Below are 14680 nucleotides of genomic sequence, written 5' to 3' on the forward strand. Positions count from 1 at the left end.
TTTACCTGATGAGCTGCAGCTCGCATCGACGTACCGGCTTCTATCAAACCAACGATCCGTCCTCTTTCCTGTTTGGTCGTTTGAGCCATCTTTCCTGTTATCTTGAAACACCTTTCCCTGTCTTACCATTGTTGTATGCCTCCCATCTTTGACCCCTTTGCTTGGTTACTGACAATTATTGGTGAGTATGTTCATCGCAACCGATTTATCCAAAACGCGACCAAAAAAACATCATTTATAAAAGGCGAGCAAAAGAAACGCCGATCTTACTCGTCACAATACAACGATTTAGCTTGAATAGGGGCTTTTGCAACTTTTGAAATTCGACCTTAAGCCACTCAAGTGCCCGTAAATCCACCAAACAACATCGTAGCGCAACACAAGATGTGTCAAAATGTGCAGAAATTAACGGTGACTCGAAATGAATAATTATTTTTTGGCATACTGTTTCAGGTTCCGATATATCTGACCATTTGTAAGTGTTTAGATACTTTATTGGCGCAGTTTAGTAGAGTTTTGTAGATGTATAAGTTCAATTGCATTTTCGGTTATGAGACGGTTAAAGAGAAATAAGAAAAGTTTGAGTTTATACTATTAACACCGGTCATTACTGAATATGACTCTGATTTCAGATTGTTATGGATGGAAATTCCTCAAAGTAATGGAGGTTTAAGCGATGTTGCGAGTTATGTTTACTGATAAACTGCTTACTCAATATGTTAGTTTCCAGACCGATGTCTGAAGCGCCGAAAGGGCTGTTTTCCTTTGTGGAAATCGGTAAGAAAAAGAGAAAATTGGTTTGAAGAGATTGTCGAGATTGTTGAAAAGTGCTTTTTGTTAAACAAAAGAAACATCGAAGTTGTACTCAGCGGCCGAATCCCGGCCTTATTCCCATGTTTTCAATGATTTCGTAGAATATACTTGACTGCTTATCTGTGTGCTTATTTTGGTTGTAAAACTGTTTTTTATGCGTATGAGCGTAGCGAAGGAGCCTGAAAGTGTGCATACCTCTATTTAGGCCTACCTAAACTTACCACTCACTATCACCCATTGAGCTGATCTGGATCATCAATAAGCCTACTGCAAGCAATCACCCAATGTTGGGTGTCTAGATTGCAGGTGTGTGGTGCTGGGGACTCTAATATTATAATGCGCTCTACACCAATCGGACGGTTTAACCAAAATCTATGTACCGTGGCTTTAAACACAAATCACATTGACAAATCACATTGCAGCTTTTTCTGTTTAGGTCATCGTGGCTGGTGTGGGTTGGTTTATTAAAGTTAATGTATGCCTCACCCCGGCCACAGCGTAATGTTTGCTTACCATGGACACCATGGACAGGGAAAATTGCAACCTGTTACATCGACGTTCTGATTTCCGTAAAAACAAGTATATATCTGTAGTCAGTCAATAATATCATGTACTTAAGTGCTATTCACACGACAGCAATTTAACTGGGGTCCCTTGCTTAATTTTAGCATGGTTGTAAAATGTAGCAATGTTTAACATTTTGCAAGAGAACTTGGACAGTAGGAACATTATTGTTGTCCTTTCACACGAGGTACATTTTATTTTATAAAATTGTACAATCATGCTACAATAACAAGGGACCCTAACAAGCAACAGGCAACACATGGAAATTGGGTTGGTAATCCTGTTCTGATCAAGCAAGAAATTTCATGCCAAGCAAAATGCTTAGCAAAATGCTTAGCAGCTCTATGAAATTGGGCTACGGCCTTGAACAGAATTTTCTATTTTTAGAGAAACATTTTTCCCTGGTATTGTAGGATTTTTTTTCGCCCTCACTTTGAGGTAGTTGTTTTTACCCCCACTAAAATAAAAACCTATTGCTCTAAAAAACAAAACAGAAACAAACAGACATTGTTTATTATCGTTTTTCAAACTGTCTTTCAAAGTTTGGAGTAAACTTTCCGGTACTTTTAATAGTGCCCTTTGCTTCAGTTTGTAGAACAAAGACCTTCTCTTTCCGATACAGGTACTGATCATGATTATTATTCTAAAAATAAAAGCGCCCTCTAGATTTTTTAGTAGACAATGCAGTGGGCACGATGTTTTTTTTCCTTCAGGGCACAAACAATAAACAAACCTGGAGGGTGGGTGGGGGTTTCACTCACTAGAAACGGCTAAAAACTGAGCTAATTGTACACTTTATTTTATATTACCCTTTCGTGTTATATAGGTAAGATTATGCAAATTCAACGAGACCCCCTCCCCATTCGTCCGATCTTCCATTCTCTAGAAAGGGATATTATTATTGTATTTAATAAAGAGCCGTGTTATCTGTCGCTGGTGTGGGAAGCTCTTTTCACCCCCTCAAACTCTCTGCTCTGTCCCCTCTCTCGCATGCTCTGTCCAATACGTGGGGTGCCCACCCTATTTTCTGCTATGCAAAAACGAGTAGCATGCCACCGCCAGTGCCATAACAAACTGTAGGCTACACATTATGGTATCTTGTAGCTATTGTACTGTTTTCTTTGATCTTGGTCGCATAAAATTAATCAGCTCCTTTCTATGGACAACACTCAATGTTTATGCTTACCAACTAGTTTTGCTTAGACAGCCCCGGAACTTGGGGTCACAGGTTTAAAAATGTAGAGTTTTTTTTCTCATGCAATCTGAACTACCCTTGATATCCAGGGGCGAGCTCCCCCGCGCAAAAGCGCTGTTGAAAACAGCCAACCATGCTTTTTTACGGAGAAAAATGGACGCCGGATAAAAGTCTCATAAATTTTCCTGAAACAAAGTCAGGTATTTATCGCAGTTCCGAGGATGAAACCCCCCAAAAGTGTGGTGGTAAGTTGAAAATGTTCTTGTCCTAGGAATTATTGTGCTGAAAATGATTTTCATAAACAATGTTTGAAGAAATTTGCGATGTTTTGGCACCCGGCGGCACTTTTAAAAACACATGTCTGTTTAGTTGAAATTAGGTCGAGCGCCACCTATCGGCAGGGGTAGGAAAAGCACGTCATAACATTGTAATGTATCTCCATGTGCGGTTAAACTGCGACGAGAGGGAGGACTTGGTATTGGATTCTTACATTACTAAAGATTATCTCTTCCAAAAGCTACGCAATTTGACGAAAAATCCATGTAGGTAATTTATGTTGGATACTTTGTTATTTTTGTTTGTGTTTTCTTGCTCTTCTTGCTTCCCTTTTGCTCTACTTCCTTGTTATTGCTCTTGGCCTTGCTTGCTAAAAAAATGCTAGGTTTGTCTGTTTTTGTTATTTCCATTTCTTGTTGATGTTTCTTGCCGTTTTTTTTTTTTTTGTAGGGACCCCAATGGAAATAAGCCTAAATTATTGGCTTTTGGGGGTTAGTTAAGTTCCTTGATCAATTTCAATAACTATAACTATTCAAATTTCGGTAGGTACTCTATATCTCTAAGTCTAAGTTTGTCATGCATACACCTGGTCTCATGGAAATTAAACACAATTACAATCCCGTAGCCGTAGTTTAATTTGAACTCAATTGGTCGCCGCAGTTGCTAGATAATTAAAGCCTGTGTAGCATTATTTTAAAAAGAAAAAGAACGCATCGTAACAAAAAACAACCGACATACATCAACAGGCAAGATACTTCACAGGGGCAATGAAGGCAGTTGCCCCCCTTCCCCCTGCCCTGGTCATTGCCTTGGTGCCCTTGAAATGCTCTGGCAGTAGAATTGTACAATTTCCTCATGCATGAAGGGTGCCTTTTATGCAGGGGAAAATGCCCTTTCAAAACGAAGCACACAGGCCTGGACATATTGATATACCCTGCAAGGTTACACCGCAAACCAAAAATACAAGTCATTTCTTGTTTACCTTTCAAGGGACCACATAGTATCCAATTAGTTTCTTGAATGAAATTAAAATGCAAGTTTCATAACAGTATTGTCATGTTTGAGGAAGTATTAAGCTCACTCGGCTTAAATAAGTGTCTCACAATAACGTGACAGGGTTTGTTTCTGTTTACCCCTCCAGGTCATGCAAGAAGTCATAGAGTCTATCCATCAACAAGTAGATTCCTGTGACCCAAATCTCATCAAGCAGTCTAGCTTACAAAACATGCCTTCACTAACCGCAGGTAAGGTTATTTACAAAGAACTTGTTTTTTAAAATGGAGATCGGAGGCCACTATTGATAGAGCTGCATTAAGGCTCAAACACAAATATCAGCTAAGCTCAAAACAATCTTGCTTTGTAGTGGAAAGAGGTTACCATCAGCCAAAATGCCATATTTTGTGCACAGTTGGTGACTTGTTCCCTGCTCAGTTGTGCTTAGCAGACATTTGTGCTTAGCAGAGTCGAAGACTAGCCCTGACCGCAGCCTTACAGGTTTGTTTTGAACTACACTGCATCCTGGATATAAGATTTATTCCTTGGGCGGAAAATTTTAAAAGCTTCATAACTCAAATCTTACCTGTAAGAAGCCTCTAATTTCAACAGATTCACATTTCTTGGCAGCATACATTTGTCTGCGGTGGGTTTTGGTCGTCATATGTCCCTCAACACTCCGTCATTTTTGTGAAATAATGCAGCTTCCAAATTAAAAAATCCCTGTTTTTGAACATATTTTAACAGTCTGCCGTGCGTATGCAAGAAGCTTGACGCGCATATCTTGCATTGCGTTTGCATGTTAATGCTGTGCAGTCAAGATACGGTGACCAAGAATTACATACATTTATGTCTTGGCTCTTGCATGCAAATTTATTTATAGGCATACGCACGACAGCAGACAACACTGTGAGAGTACATTGTAATGTGAGCTTTTTTAACATTTGAAGCTGGATTGTTTTAGTTTGAAAGTATACTAAACTTCCCTTTATAAGAATCGTTTGATTGTATTGGAATGTAAATTTTGTTTATTTGCAGGGAGGCATATTACCTTCATCCAGGACTTGGGTCTAAACAAGAGATTTACTCTCCGGTAAAAGGTAAATTTCTTTCAAACCGTTATCATTGTTCATGCTCAAAAAGCAATTTGAAGAGATTTGCATCATCAAGGTTTTGTCCCAAATTTGAAAGGAGTAAACTGTAAAAGTGTATTAACTTTTGGTTTGACCCTTACACCGACTTGTAGATTTCTGAGACTCAAAATCATCATGCTGTCTGAGCAGTCCTGTATGCTTCATTTTTGAGAGGGCGAGGGCACCAAGGCATTTTCTCCTCGGTAAAGGCCACCTTTTCAGAATAATGTAAATATCTGCTGGAGCTTTTCAATGGCACCAAGGCAATGACCATTGGGCATGGAAGCAATCGTCTTTGTTGCCTCCGTGAAGCATAAGGCCTGGACGTTTCTTCACTTCGTCAAGCAGGTAATTTTTGATTAATGTGGACTTTTTAATACTACTTTAGGCTGGTAATCAAAACAATTTCTTGTGCCTCTTTAATGCAGTATTGATTTTGAGAACCTTTGGAGGTTCCAGAGTTATTATTTAAAAATAACATTGTCGTGAGCCAAGTACGCGCAAGCACTATTGTTGACCATGGTTTGATTTAGTTTGCCTAAACTCTGTCTAGTCAAAGATAATTGGTCTATGACTAGTTGGAATCAACCTACTGAGCATGGTCGCATCGCTAGTTATCAACAGCCAGTTTCATAGCACAACCAGTGAGATTGCACTGCCTAATTCTTATCAACTTTTGATATGATGAAAGGGGGCACATCTCAAAACTTTCCAAGCTTTTACTTTCATAACTCTTGGTTTTATGTGGAAATTATGACACATAATGTCAACTTTCCCATAAGGCCAGTGTAGTATCTTGCCTGCCAGAATACTCGGAGAATGGTCTTTAGATTGAAATGAATTTGCTCTTTTATAGCTGTACATATTGTTGGTATGTTCAACTTTGTCAAACCTTCTTTCATTTACTCAGATCAACTAATCTAGACAGGTGAAAGTGTCGGATCATCAGTGGGAGTACCTTTGCTTTGTGCAACAAATCAACTTCACAGGTATGTTTTTATGCCCGGCCGGCGAGGCAAGCAAAAGGGGCATGTTGGACTTGTCCTTTTTTTGGGGGTGTGCGAGTGCGTACTAGTATTCATTGTCCGAGTGATAGCTCAAAAAGGACTTGGCATATCAGCTCCAAACTTGGTTCATGGATTGGTCAAGGGATCCTCCAGAAGCCTATTGTTTTTGGACACTTACAACAATTCGGTTCAAAGGTCGTCATGGCTTAAAAAAAAAATTTTAAAAAGTGGTCTGAGCAATCACTCAAGTAAAACTTGGCATATCACCTCCAAACTTGGTTCATGGATTGGTCTAGGGATCCCCAGAAACCTATTGTTTTTGAACCCCTACAACAATTCAGTTCAAAGGTTGTTATGGCTAAAACAAAAGAAGGACTTGGCATATCACCTCCAAACTTGGTTCATGGATTGGTCTAGGGATCCCCAGAAGCCTATTGTTTTTGAACCCCTACAACAATTCAGTTCAAAGGTTGTTATGGCTAAAACAAAAGAAACGTTGTCTGAGCAATAACTCAAGAAGGACTTGGCATATCAACTCCAAACTTGGTTTGTGGACTCCCCAAGAGGTCTATTGATTTTAGACCCTAAAACAAATTCAAAGGTCATTATGGCTAAAACAAAAGATATTTTGTCCGAGCGATAAATAAAGAAGAACTTGCCATATCAACTTGGTTTGTAGATTTGTACTTGGGATTCCTCAGAAGTCTATTGTTTTTAGTTTCCTACAACAAACTCAAAAGAAATGTTGTCTTTAGATTCAGGTTAATCTTAGCAGGAAACTATTGTTTGTCAACAAACCATTTTTTTCACGGTGTTTAGTGGTGATTGTTATAACAACGCAATTTGTTTAAAGGGAAGGTACACTATTGGTAATTGTCAAAGACCAGTGGTCTAACTTGGTGTATCTCAACATATGCAGAAAGTAACAAACCTGTGAAAGTTTGAGCTCAATTGGTCATCGAAGTTGCGAGAAAATGAAGAAAGAAAAACCACCCTTGTTGTAAGAAAGGAATAAAAGACTTCTAGCTAGAAGTCTTTTATTATTTTAGTGAGAAATTACCTCTATTTTGAAAATCTATGCTACTTCAGAGGGAGCCGTTTCTCACAATGTTTTATACTATCAACAGCTGTCCAATGCTCGTTACCAAGTCAGTTTTTAAGTTAATAATTGTTTTGAGTAATAACCAAACGTGTACCATCCCTTTAATCTTTTTCTTAATCTTTTTCCATTGCCTGCATATCGACCAATCAAGACAGAGAGTGTCGGACCTTCTGTAGGCGTTTGCTGCCCATCATACCATCAGCACCGATGCCTCAGCACCGATGTCTCAACGATGCCTCAATGATGTCTCATCGATGCCTCCTGGCCTCAACGATGCCTCAACCTGTTTGTAGTTTGTATTTAGTTATAGATTATTGTTCAAGAAGGATCAAATGTTAGACTTAACTGCTCACACTTCCCTTGTGTGGTGAATTACCCACAATTCCAATTGCTCACACTTCCTTTGTGTGGTGAATTACCCATAGTTTCAATTGCTCACACTTCCTTTGTGTGGTGAATTACCCATAGTTTCAATTACTCACACTTCCCTTGTGTGGTGAGTTACCCATAGTTTCAATTACTCACACTTCCCTTGTGTGGTGAGTTACCCATAGTTTCAATTACTCACACTTCCTTTGTTTAAAAACACAGCACGAAATCTTGCTGTGCCTTGATTTATGGAAAGATCAAATCTTATTTAAAAAAATACAGAGTTGCATGCCTGAAATAAAAGACACTTTAGTGTCTAAATTCTTAGGAGTCAAACAAAAATTTGACTTTGCATTTATTTTGTAGAATAGTCAACGTTTCAGCGTGTGTGAATAATCTTGTGTGATGAGTTGCTGACACTTCCATTGTGCAGTGAATCGCCCACACTTCCCCTTTAGTTATTAAGATCCATCCATTTCCCACTCCAAGGTATATGATCCAGAATCGTACACATGGCAAATTCACAAAACCTTTGAAAATCAAAGAAAATCTTCTCTTGCGGATAATCAGGGCACTCTGATTGTCTTCTTGGGAAACAGTTTTACCAGTCAGAGAGCACTCTGATTGAAACTGTTCAAAGAAATGTTAAACAACTCTCTTTGCAGAACTTTTGGATAAACATAATTTCAACCTCCCTTTGCAGATACTCAGGGCACTCTGATTGTCTTCTTGGGAAAAAGTTTTGCCAGTCGGAGAGCACTTTGATTGAAACTGTTCAAAGATATTTTTACAAGACTTTGCAGAACATTTGGATCTTGATTTGAAAAACACAAACTATTTCTTATCAATCATTTGTGAATCATATATCTTCCCCCTTTAGTTAATTAAGATCCTTCCCTGTTATACTCAAATGTAAATGATTCAGATTTGTTTATGTCAAATTCACAAAACAAAATCTTCAAAATAAAAAAAAAACCTTCCCTTGCAGATAATCAGGGCACTCTGATTGTCTTCTTGGGAAACAGTTTTACCAGTCAGAGGGCACTCTGACTAAAACTGTTTAAAGAATTTTTAAACAAAATCTTTGCAGAACTTTTGGATGAATATAATTGAAACCTCCCTTTGCAGATAATCAGGGCACTCTGATTGTCTTCTTGGGAAACAGTTTTTACAGTCAGAGGGCACTCTGATTGAAACTGTTCAAAAATATTTTGAACAAAACTAAGCAGAACTTTTGACTCTTGATTAAAAAAAAAATACAAACCATTTCTTATTTATTTTGACTAACAATCAGTTCTGAATCATATAACTTTGTATTAATATCGTTGTTAAATGTACGAGTTGCTCATACTAACAAATGAGGCCATTTAAAAGAGTGAAACTTAAACAAAGTAATGACTTTTCTTGCAAGCGAAGCCATTACCTTGTTTCATTGAACAAACATAAAAACAAAACTATGGAAATCTCTGTAAACTTTTAAAAAAAAGTTATGAATTTTCTTGCAAGCGAAGCCATTAACTTTGTTTCATTTAAACTATTACAATCTTTCCAAAAATTTTTATCAAAGTATTTGTTTTTTCGTTAGTACTTTTGTTCAGATCTTAAGGGGAAACAACATTTTTGTTTTGCTTTTCTCCATTTTGTTTTTGTTCGGGGGTTGTTTTTTTACATGAAATTTAAAGATTTTAAATTATGGACTTGTTATGTATGAGCAGCTCATTTTTATGTATGCTAGGGCCTCATCCAAACCCTCTGAAAAACATGCAGAGTTGTGCAAACACCTGTGCCTGTTGGTGGACCCCCTTGGCCACCTGGAACAAGTGTTGGTCCTGCGGGCCCGGGTGCAATGGAAGGTGTGTTCTCTATTCACTGAAATTCAATTAGATGCACAACTAGTGTTCTCCTTCACTGGTGTAATGGTTTACAAAATTTGACGAGCTAGAGCGAGCATTTTTAGAAGCATGCGTTTGTAGTAGGGCCTGAGCTGGAAGTTAGTGGTTGGTCCCTAAAACGTTCTGGTCGGCAAGATCTCTCAAGACGTCGGGATGAGGGCCCCTTATAATTTAGCCTTTTGTTGGTCACGTCATTCTTTTGTTTTTGAGTAAACAGGTTTGAACTGGGGATCTTTTGAGATCATCAAAGGTGCCTTGAGATGTCTTCGTTTGAGCCAATGGAATCTGGACTCGGTGGACGATGAGGACTTCTATCCAGTTGACGATATGAGGGTTGGAGAAACACGTTTTGCTTGGTCATGCCACTTCACATCCAAAATATCTAGTAAGAACACCAATTTTATTGCCTTTTGATACCAAAGATGACATTGGATTCCTATAACTTGTAATGGTTTAGAATTGGTTGATCTTAGAAGAGGTCAAAGGTCAGGTCTATGTCAAGGTTCTTAGGGTCTGGTCATGGTCAAGGGCAAATTACTGCAGGAGAGCACAAATTAAGGTTTCACGCAATGCCAAACATAAATTTGATCATAGAAGTTCTCTAAAACTTTTCAACATTTACAACTAAAATGAACATTTAAATCTTATCTGAGACCATGCTTTTTAAAATCATACTAGGTTAGAACTAAGTTCATCTTAAACACAGCTGCTAAACAAAAGTTTATTATAAAAGTTTATACTTGTGACATTCCCAACTCAGTCTAAATTCTAAATCGTATTCTTGGATAGGAATTTTAAAATCAAAATAAATGTGGATCTTGCAAGGTTAACATTTATATCTTTGGAGAACACATTTCTTCCCCCATTTAGACTTAGAACTTAGTTAGTTCTCAATACATCTAAACATAAAGTTTATGATAACAGTTTAGACTTCTCTAAAAGTTTAGGACATCCACAACTAAATCCTATTCTAGGGTATGAATTTAAAAGTCAAACTAATTGTGGATCAAAACACTTGCGATGTTATCATTTCAATCTTTGGAGAATATTTTTTTGTATTGTTTTTTTTTGTATTATATATATCAGGCCAGATAAACAAATAAATATTATCAAAGATGAAATTTTTCTAAAAGTTTGGGACATTCACAACTAAATTTGACTCTAATATTAGATCTTTTTTTTTTTCAATAAGACTAGGTAAACCTTACTATAAACACAAATGTCCAAAGCATTGTTGGTAGCTTGGGACATCACACTTACATCTTACATTATGATTTGAGTTTAAATATCAGGTTAAAAGAACTAATCGGTAAAACGTTTTTAGTTAAATCTTTGTTGAGGATATTTGTTTTTCTAATAGGACCAGGTAGAACTAAATCAAAGCTTTTTCAAGTTCAAGGCACTTAATAAAAATGGTCAGCATTCAATCTGTATTAGCTAAGGGTGTTAGGTGTTTACTTGTTCAACTCACTCTCCATTTTGTGTCAAAGGTCATAAATTGGTCATTGCATAAAAGGTCACCAGTCATTTCAAGGTTTCAAAGGGATCAATTTGTCTCAAGTTTTGTAGGTAAATTTACAGCACACATATCTGGCATTGGGTTATTATTGCACGCGGCCAAGAGTCATTTCACCACAGAAAAAAGGAGTAAACTTATGCGTTACCCCAAACAGGGGTGCAAACTTACATATCAAAATTAGTTTCTGTTGCAATGAGCGATCAATTTTAAGTAAATCTTTGACAAAATTTAAACCATCGAGTCCCTCATGCTGTTTGATAATGTTTTGAGGGGGAAATCAAGTTTGGTCGTACTTTAAAGCTAGTTAGTGCAAACCTAAATATTCCTTTCAAAAACTTCAGTTTACAATTTAGGAAACAGTTGTTCCCCAATTTGCAAAGTCACTTTTCCCTAGTTTGTGGCCAACAATGTTTGAATGAACATGTATAACCAAAATGAAATATTTAAAACAAGACTGTAAATTGGGAAACAGTTGTGCCCTAATTGCTAATAATGTAGTCCCTCATTTTATTAGATAATAATCTGAGGGGGAATGACATGTTCGCAATCGGTTTGGTTCTTTTTTCCGGGGGTGGGGGTACTCATTTATCTGCTAGTCCAAACATGCTTAGCGCAAACCAAGTGAAACTTCAATTTAGGAAACAGTTGTGCCTTAAATTGGAAAGATCTTTAGTCCCTCATTTTATTAGATAATAATTGGAGGAGGAATAAGTATCACAAATTGTAAGGGTTATTGCTGAACAACCAAAAGTTGTTAGCGAAAACCAAGTAAAAGTATCCCATTTTAAATGTCAATTTAGGAAACAGTTGTATCCTAAGTTGCTCTTTTTTTCTCATCATGTCAACACAAGCCCAAACCACTTTGGAACCACAATATTCAGAGTTTTTTTCAATCATAAGTGAAGAATAAATAAAGTTAAAAGTTTAAGATAGGAGCAGCGAACTGTTGCGTCAAAAACCACTATCCACAGGCACACACGTCACAAAAACAAGATGGCGTCGCCCATGAAAATCTAAGCACAAGTAAACAGTCAACTGCTTTTGCATGCGAAAATATATACAGAATCAACTGCTGTTGCATGACTTGCTATTAACAATACGTCACCACATCAGGTTATAAAAAACTCAAGGGGTCGACAGTTTTATTTGAATTTGGTGAACATGCAACAAAGTATTGCAGTATTTTGTTGTAGTCTAGAAAGTAATTCTAATAAGTTCCTGGTCTTGAACAATTACCTTTGTTGAAATGTGTCAAAGTTGGTCTCTTTAAGGATGGTAGAAGTTATATTTGTCCAATGTCATCTTTGTTATCATTTATTGGCAAACGTGTAGTGAGGAAAACATCACTTTTCGCCGTACTCCATGTACTTAAACTAAACTATTGAAAATATTGTGACGTTTGTGTGGATACGTCAAGCGTTTCTCAGAGCTTTTTGTTGATTCATATCAAGTGTTTTAAACATTTGTCAACTTTGTTTTTAACGCAAAGTTGGTCAAAAACAAGTTCACTTGTAGCCATTTTTTCCGTTGACTGCATCTGAACGTCAAAATTGCAGCCTCATGAAAAGCAAGGGGGAAATTAGTGGCCATTGCAGAAATTGTTTCTCCAACCAGCACATCATCATCTGGATAGAAGTCGTCACCATCTGTTAAGTTAGGATCCCATTGGAACAAGCGTCGACACCTCTTAGCACCACCAGTGCAGCTTGGTTGCGAGACAACAATCGGTGAAATCTTAGGCCCTTGAGGGCACCAGTTCATTTAAGCAAGCAACAACTACCTTCTGCTCATCAACCTCTCCCCATTACTCGTCACCAAGAAAGGTTTTATGCTAATAATTATTTTGAGTAATTACCAATAGTGTCCACTGCCTTTAACTATTGTGATTTAACCTTATACATTTCTGATCAAGCCAAATGTGTTATATTGTACTATTCCAATAAACAAAATTACAAAACATTGATAAAAAATGCTTGACTTATGCCTTGTGATTTTATTTATTTGTATTATTTGACCACATTTTTGAAGTTCGATTTGTATGCATTAAAATGAAGCTGGTTTCTTCAGTGATGGCATGTACCTTTCATTTTTTTCTAAGATTGAGATTTGATGTTGACCAATCTATATCTAAAACCATTCCTCAAGTTGAAAATATTATTTATAAAAGTTATTCCTCAAGTTAAAAACACATCAGAGTCAGAGGTACCTATATCGCATTATTTTAGAGAATAAAAACAACTCTTTGTGTTTTCTTAAATTTATGGCCCAAAATTTGATAAACTGTAGGACATCTACCCCTTGTTTTGTTTGTATTAAAAAAAAAAAAATATTAATGTATTTATTTTGAGGCACAAGGCTCATCTCTTTAAACTTTTTCAGTAAACAAAAACGGTTTACCCTACAAAAAAATGGATGTTCAAAACCTTGCAATTTTTTTTTTAAAAAATTCAAATGGTAAGCCTTGCGGTTTTTTTTTTTGGGGGGGGGGGGTGGTTGAAGTGTACCGAAGGCTTTAAAAGTTAGATTATTTGGTGGCGCAAATTTGAGTGAGATATTTTCAACAACGAAATAAGGTCACTTTTTAATAATCTACCTACAAGTTATTTATTCCTACATTAATAATACGCTGAGAAACGAACAAAAAATAGACCTCATATATTACCTTTAGTTCTTTCAACTTTGCGCTAAATCATTTCAAGTTAAACAAACGTAAGGCTACTTGGTTTAATTACCACAATTAGTTACAGTGTAAGCGTTTATTCATCACTTTTAATATGATTCAAGCCTTCGATTCTCGCATTTCGAATCATTCCGCGAGATCTTCCGGGAGCCAGTTTGCCCCTTTGATCTTGGACAGGCACCGGTGATTGGAACCAGCTAAAGCAACCGACAGGTACCCGATTTCCACGCTACGCGAAATAAACATCAACAGAGTAGTAGAGGTCTGGGTACTCGACGGCTTGATGCCGTGACGCGATATTCAAAATGGCCACCAGCCATGCTTTATTTTATCAACACCATGGATATACTTAGGATGATTTGATGCGATTTAATGTCTCTATGGGTAAGCTTTATCATGTAGTTTATTCAAGTTCATAATGTAGAATAGGATGAAGGCCTCGTGGAAGGCGTGTAACCACCTAGTTTGTAATAAAACGGGCAATTCTTATCGCAATTTTATTCCACCTTCATGCTCAACATAAACAACGGCAATCCGGAAGTAGCTGTAACGTTACAGCATAGGTCATTGCATTGTCATTGCCAATTTGCCGTCAATCAGATACTGGATGAAGAATTCCTCCATGATCTGATGAAACAATCGACTTTTCTGTGTAGTTCTTATAGATTATCTACTTCAATTCGTTTCGGCCACTCCTACGTGTTTCTATGTCAGTTTTTGTTTACATGTTATGTAACACTGAGCTGTCGTAAACTGTTTACCAACCAAAATGACAGGTGCTCTGACATTCGGAGTCGTAGGCCTACCATCCAAAAGAATTGATACATCATGTTTAAGCCTTTGCAGATTGCCTTACTCATATCAAGTTGTAAATCTAAAACTGGTTTGCCACCTATACTGCCAAATGATAATGTAAATTTTTAAAGTCTGAACATGGTCTGAATAAAACTGGCGGGTTTTTTATTTTTTTAATCGTCTGAAATTTCATCCAGATGTGTAATGAAGGACGAGGTGCACAGAAAAACCTTGGTCTGAGTCGTAGGCAACTTTTTGAGATAATTGTCTAGTTTTCGATGCCCCCAAATCAAGATTAAAATTAATATTAATTTGAGGCCCTTCCAATTGTTCCAGCAATCT

At 37.2% G+C, this 14680-nt stretch overlaps 1 long non-coding RNA gene across 4 annotated transcripts; it reads left to right on the top strand.

Annotated features, from left to right (window-relative positions):
- Positions 1–2733: 2733 nt before the first annotated feature.
- LOC117300089 lies at positions 2734–12693 on the top strand. Of its 4 annotated transcripts, XR_004520139.1 has the most exons (6): positions 3014–3114; positions 3990–4092; positions 4880–4941; positions 5088–5322; positions 5885–5963; positions 7235–12693. It is a non-coding gene; the product is annotated as an uncharacterized LOC117300089 (long non-coding RNA). The 4 variants fall into 4 exon arrangements; XR_004520140.1 differs by lacking the exon at positions 3014–3114 and adding an exon at positions 2734–2817 and having other exon boundaries at positions 4880–5322; XR_004520141.1 differs by having other exon boundaries at positions 3014–3118; positions 4880–5322.
- Positions 12694–14680: the final 1987 nt, after the last annotated feature.

Source organism: Asterias rubens, chromosome 15, assembly GCF_902459465.1.
Source record: "Asterias rubens chromosome 15, eAstRub1.3, whole genome shotgun sequence".
Classification (NCBI taxonomy): Eukaryota; Metazoa; Echinodermata; class Asteroidea; order Forcipulatida; family Asteriidae; genus Asterias; species Asterias rubens.